At 39.2% G+C, this 6,000-nt stretch overlaps 1 long non-coding RNA gene across 1 annotated transcript in view; it reads right to left on the bottom strand.

Annotated features, from left to right (window-relative positions):
* Positions 1-338: 338 nt before the first annotated feature.
* The window catches only part of LOC147738130 (uncharacterized), a 47,124-nt gene continuing 41,462 nt past the window's right edge, over positions 339-6,000 (bottom strand). Inside the window, exon 4 of the long non-coding RNA XR_015307464.1 lies at positions 339-1,097. This is a non-coding gene — a long non-coding RNA (uncharacterized LOC147738130). The remainder of the gene's footprint in view (positions 1,098-6,000) is intronic.

Here is a 6,000-nt window from a genome sequence, read left to right as displayed (position 1 = left end):
ATTTTCTCAACACTTGAATTGAGCAGAATATGTCTGGAAGCAGCCCTGTAACACCTGTTGAAATTTTTCTAGCAGATAATAGTGTTTAGGTAATAGCCTCTCCGGCAGCAACTTATTTTGTGACTGAAGTTTTTCTCAAATCTATTTGTATAGGTTCTTAGCAAGGCAGAAATAAGGTGTTAGTCTGATATTTAATGATTAAACTGATAAGTACCTTTTTGCACTGACGTAATGGCAGTAACTGAGGGCGTTAGAACGGCACAGTACTATTGTGGATCATTAGTCGCAGAACATCAGTTCCTTTTCCCCTGTCTATGTTTGGTGTAAGGTTAAAGTTTGTAGTTCTAAAGACGAGGATTTATTTACATTAGCTATAGCGCAACGGTGCTCCTTTAATGCATTTTTATATTTAACAATATTACATATCACTCCTGCACAATAGATAATGTTGAGGCGATTTACATAGAATTACAGAACAGTACACAATAAAAAGGAAACAATCTGAGATGGTCATGAACACAACAAAGTGGTGAATTTTTAAGGTTTTTGCAAGGGAGCAGAGTGGGTCGAGGTGTTATATCCCGAGGCAGATAGTCTCAAACTTGCGTAACTGTTTAAAAACGGTTGTTGAACAAAGGTGATTTTCCAATCTTTTGGCTGTTAACGTGTCAGCTTCGGAGTCTTCTTTCAGTGTCTTTTCTTTGATGGTATCCAGAAGAATCCTTTTATTGTAACTTTCTTTTATGCAGTGTGTGCTTCCTCTCTAGAATTACATGATGCTTTAGATGAACGTTATTCTGTCAAGCTGAGGCAATTTGTCTTTCTGATAATATTTCAGATGAGGATGCTGAAGTGGTGTTTCTACATATTTCTGATATTGTGTGTATAGATATGGCTTTGCTCTGGGTTAATGAAATGCAAAATTAGAGACTTCGCTTACAGGTATAGTACTTTCCTCGCCACACTTTGATTTTTGGAAATTGTTTAAACGTAGAATGCTTGATGTCCTTCAATTTTTCAAAATAATCCTTCTTATGGCACTGACATTCAGTTGCTTAGTGCTAAATCTTGCGTTCTTCGTCCGTAATTTCAATCACCTATAGTATTAAAATTAAATAGTTAATACATGTACATTTCCAAAAATATAATTTACAAGCCAAATCAAGGCACAATTTCGAAAATGTTGAGCTGTTTTTCAGACAGTGCAGAGTGTAGGATGGTAGCTTGAGAGTACTTGGATGTAGGAGTGAGGATTTGTAGAATTTTCAGCATTTTATTAAGCTCACAAAGGATACATGTACCCTATGGAGTTGTAACATAGAATCCCAAAGGCAGATATTAAAGTCATATGGACTGGCACCAAACTGATATTAAAAAATATACACTATTAATTAATTTGTAATGCAGATTTCTGGGACGCTAAGTACTCCGTCATGGACAACAGGCATTCTCCCCTGCCCTGAGTTACCACCTACTTGTATCTGCTATCCAGACTTTTGAGCTCTGGCCTCTGCCGCACGCAAATCTATTGTGTGCTGCGAGGACTATGCCAGACCTATCCCTCTACTATGGCCCAGAGTATGAACTTAAGGGCAATGAAATTATGGCGTACTTTCATGTGTTCATTTTATTCCACCTGATTATCAGTTGTTAGGTTTTTCTGCACCTGTATTTACTAGGTGCAGAAAATCAGGACGCAATTTTTTTCCAGTCAGAAAAATTAGACTGAAAAGACGTATAAGACTCTGGGTGCAGCAGAAGGAGCCAAGACTTATGCTGTTTTCTTTACTAACTGGGGGAAAAACACAATTCTTCCCTCTGTTGGTGTTCACAGTCGTTGTCAGCCTGTGATTCGGCATTGAGTGCAGAGCGTACCGATTAGAGCTGAGAGGCCGAGCCGCAGAGGAGTTAACGAGCAAGAGAAGCGGAGCCTGGGACGACTGCCCGGGTTTGTTTTGTGACCGGTTCCCGCTCCCGAAGGTTTCTCCCACTTCTCCCGTGTCCTATTATATGGGTGCTTTAAGTTTGACGGATCTGCTTTGGGGGCAGGAACGGCCGCTGCCGGCCCTGCAGTGCTAAGGCACTGCAGGGCTGGCCGGTGCGGCAGCCACTGCAGGGGTCAAATTAGCCTTGGCCTGCGGTGCTGCTGGTGCGGCGGCTGCTGCAGGGCACAGAGGAGCACAGAGGGCCCAGAGGAGCCTTGGCCTGCCGCCTGATTTTACATATTTACTAAGCATTGAGCAGAGCAGAACTGAGCCGAGGAGTGGAGTGAAGTGCCTACATCTGCTGTCTGTAGTGGGACTGGCTCTGGATCCCGCACTTGCTCCTCAATGATTGCCAGCATTCTCCCTTGTACTCTTGACAGCGATGAATAGCAACAAACAAGCAATGAACAGTGAGTGGTGAGTGACAAGTGGCAAGAGGTGTGTGGCGTATGGCAAATAGTTAAAGTTGATCAGTCCGTAAGTCGCTGAGCCATTGGAGTCTGTAATAAGTCTCTAATACAAAATCCGAGAAATTATTCAACCGGGAAAGTGACAATAGACTTTGACCCTGTTGAAGCACCCCTCAACCCCTGAATTACTCTGCATGCCTACACTACACTCCTACCAGGAGGCCGGATATTAATCAATCGATTAATTAATTAATTAATTAAGTAACCAGCAGCACCGGCGGATTCTGTACTGAGGTGTGCCTTGGGGGTGTTTTCCCTTGGAGGTGTTTTTGTCCTACCAAAGCACCCTTTGGTCTTGTCACTGGCCCGTTTGATTCTCTGAAAGAAGCAAGGCTTCTTCGCCTTAGAGGGTGTATTATGAGGTCAGGAAAGGAGCGGCCACCTTTCCCTCCTATCAAAAGGAAAAGAAAAATACAACAAACACTAATATTAGATACGTTTAAAATGAAACAGGCAGGTGACATACAGTCCTTTAAATCATCTAAGGTCCATACATTTGGGAAACTAGGAAAGTCGCCGTTAAAGTTTGATTTTATGAAAGATCCAACTGGTGCTATGCTAACATTGCTAACTGACCCATGTGATCTTCAAACTCCAATTAAACCACTGAGTAGAACAAATATTATATCCCCTAAGCAAGGAGTAAGTGTACCAGGCCACCCTGAGTCTGAATCTGAAGTCAAATGAATGTCAAATTCAACTAAGGACCAAGTTAACCACTAGGGCCAAATAATGGACCTAAAGATGTTAACTATTCCACTTACTGGTCGTTCACAACAAGAGGACGCAAAATGCACAAATCTAACAATGTGAGATACTCAGCAATTACTACCAACTAAGCAGCCAACGCCAATAGAAGAGCTAACGGTATAGGGGAACCGTCTAATTTGGGCCAAAGAAATCAACCAGAGCACGAAGCTCCAAATGAACTAAATGGTGGGGTGGATGAAAATCATATGGGAAGCCAATACCCCACTGTAATCGGATCTTACTCTGTCTAAAATAAATTCCGTTCAAAAAACTGGACCAGCCGAAATTTAATCAAAATAACGGATCTCAAATTAATAAGGACGAATACACAGCAATCCAGAAACTCTGCCTCGTTGGAGTACTCCATATCAAAAAGACGTTTTGAATAGTAGTCCACAATTCATTAATTCTTGGAACGAGGGACATGATTTTGAAGGACCACAAAAAGAGGAGTATAAGGACCTATCATTCATAAATGGGCAACAACATAGCCCAGGTACTCAGGTACCTGGAAGTGGGAACGCTGGAGCAATTTGGGATTTATTCTTCAAAACCTCGCAATTAACTCTGGAAGCTTTAACATATCAGTCCAACAAAATCGAGGTCCAAATAGATCTCTTGAGCGCTATAGCATCCTCTGTAACCGGAATTGAGCAGAAGATAACAACGAAAAATAATCTAATAGTAAGGGCACAATCTCAGTCAATATCTACGTATGCAGAGTGTAGTTGTGCCCCACTAATTAACAAATTTGCTACAATTCCGGATATTTTAAAAACGATAATTGACAATGTAAAAGGGAATTTTCCTAATGTGGGAATTCAACCCATCAAGACCGACTGCCCCTCCAAAGATACAATAAAGTGTAAAGACAATACTGTTGTTGTTAAAGAAAAAATAGATGATAAAACAAAAGATCAAGAAGTGATAAACCTATGCTCGACACAATCAACATTGACAGACGCAGCTCCAGAAGTTCATCTATCAAAAAGACAGAGGAAAAAACAACAGAAATCAAGAATAAAACTTCTAAAAGTATAAAAAATACAAATGCATCAGATATAGTGAGATTGAACACTGGAAACAACCATGACCAAATATCATATTGTGAAGGTGAGGGTAAACAAATGTTACCAACAAAACCCTTTTACCCTCTATTTAATAAGGATCCATCGGAGGTACAAGCAGTTATGAAAAAGTAAATGCTTAAACAAGCAAGCTGATAGTATGGAAATAATAGAGAATGGGAAAATTCAGTCCTTAGAAATGCTGCAAGTGGAGGAAAGTAATAAACAGGTGGAAAATAAGCCATCACAATTGGAAACAAATAGAGCAAAGAGTGAGAGTATAAGAGAGGATGAAACGAATAGAGATTTGTTAAAAACCTGGAAGGATATTAAATTACCACAAGATCTGGGAACCGAAATGAAGCAGTTACATAAACATCGACAATCATAGTCTCAAACTGTTAGAATTCATAATGGAAGGTTAATTGAACATGCTCAAGGTGAAAATAGCCTGCAACAAATTAAATTAAAGAACCCAGATCAAAAAGAAGGAGTGGTGCAGGTAATTCTTACGCCGGAGTATACATCTAGGGGTAATAATGATATCGTGACTCTTGGGAACATATTAAAATTGTGTAATGCAGTACCCTCATTAAAGAAAATTAAATGTACCGACATAGAATCAATTCAATTCCTCATAATCAAGAATAATAATCGAGAATCGACATTAGTAATTTGGACATCTTCTACTGCCACCAGCCTTATTATGCAAGAACATAATCTCTTTCAGGACTGGGGAACAAAAATAACTCTCCTGAAACCTTTCTATCCCAGCCCTTTTGTTTCAAAAAAATTACAAAATCATAACCAAATGAGAACCGAGAATAATAAGAAATACTCAATATTTAAAACAAACATAGGTATGACTAACGGGCATCTTTTAAAATAATGAGAGGAAAAAAATAGGAGAATTATTATTTGACACTGTCAAATTAGGTTGGCTAACAGCAGCCCTCCATAATGTCAGGCAGGAATGACATCTACAATCTGAAGTTCCTTTAAGGGGGCCAAGAATTATGAATGAAAGGGTCAGATTATGTTTGTGGAATATAAATGGCGTTTAAGCAAAGATTCAGAATAACCAATTAGCTACTTTGTGCTGTTTTCAAATCATTTGTTTACAAGACACTTGGGCTTTAGTTCCTTTTAGATTGAAAGGGTATATGGTTATTACTCATTAGCTAAGAGAACAAGTAACTATGGCAGACCTTGTGGGGGTTTGGCTATTTCTATATCAACTGAGCTAAAAATGGAAAGTGAAATGGACGTCCCAAGTCAAAAGGATGATCTAATTGCCAAAATACGATACAAGGAACAAAATATAATTAAATCTCTTGTAGTAATCAACGTATATAATTACGAAGAACAATGGCGACCAATTTGATAATTATGATATTGCAGCAACTGGACAATGACACCCAAACTGAGATTATTATTACCGGGGATTATAACATGAATATGCTATGTTCTTACGATAGAGATGTTGAAATACAATGGCAAAATTACTTAGGGTCAATTCCAAGTTTTTCATCAACAATGGGTATGAGGGAACAAAAGAATGAAAAAATCGGCAAGACTCTTGTAAAAGAATTAGAAACGATAGGTCTAAGGGTGCTAAATGAGCAATTTCCCCAAGATTCGCCATCAGCATGGACTTTTCAAGCAGGGTATCATAGGTCTAGAATAGATTATACCATAGCATTGTTGAATCTATTTCATAGCATTTTG

This window comes from Lissotriton vulgaris, chromosome 1_1, assembly GCF_964263255.1.
Source record: "Lissotriton vulgaris chromosome 1_1, aLisVul1.2, whole genome shotgun sequence".
Classification (NCBI taxonomy): domain Eukaryota; kingdom Metazoa; phylum Chordata; class Amphibia; order Caudata; family Salamandridae; genus Lissotriton; species Lissotriton vulgaris.
Note: the sequence above shows the minus strand (reverse complement) of the source record. Positions and strands in the feature narration are given on the sequence as shown.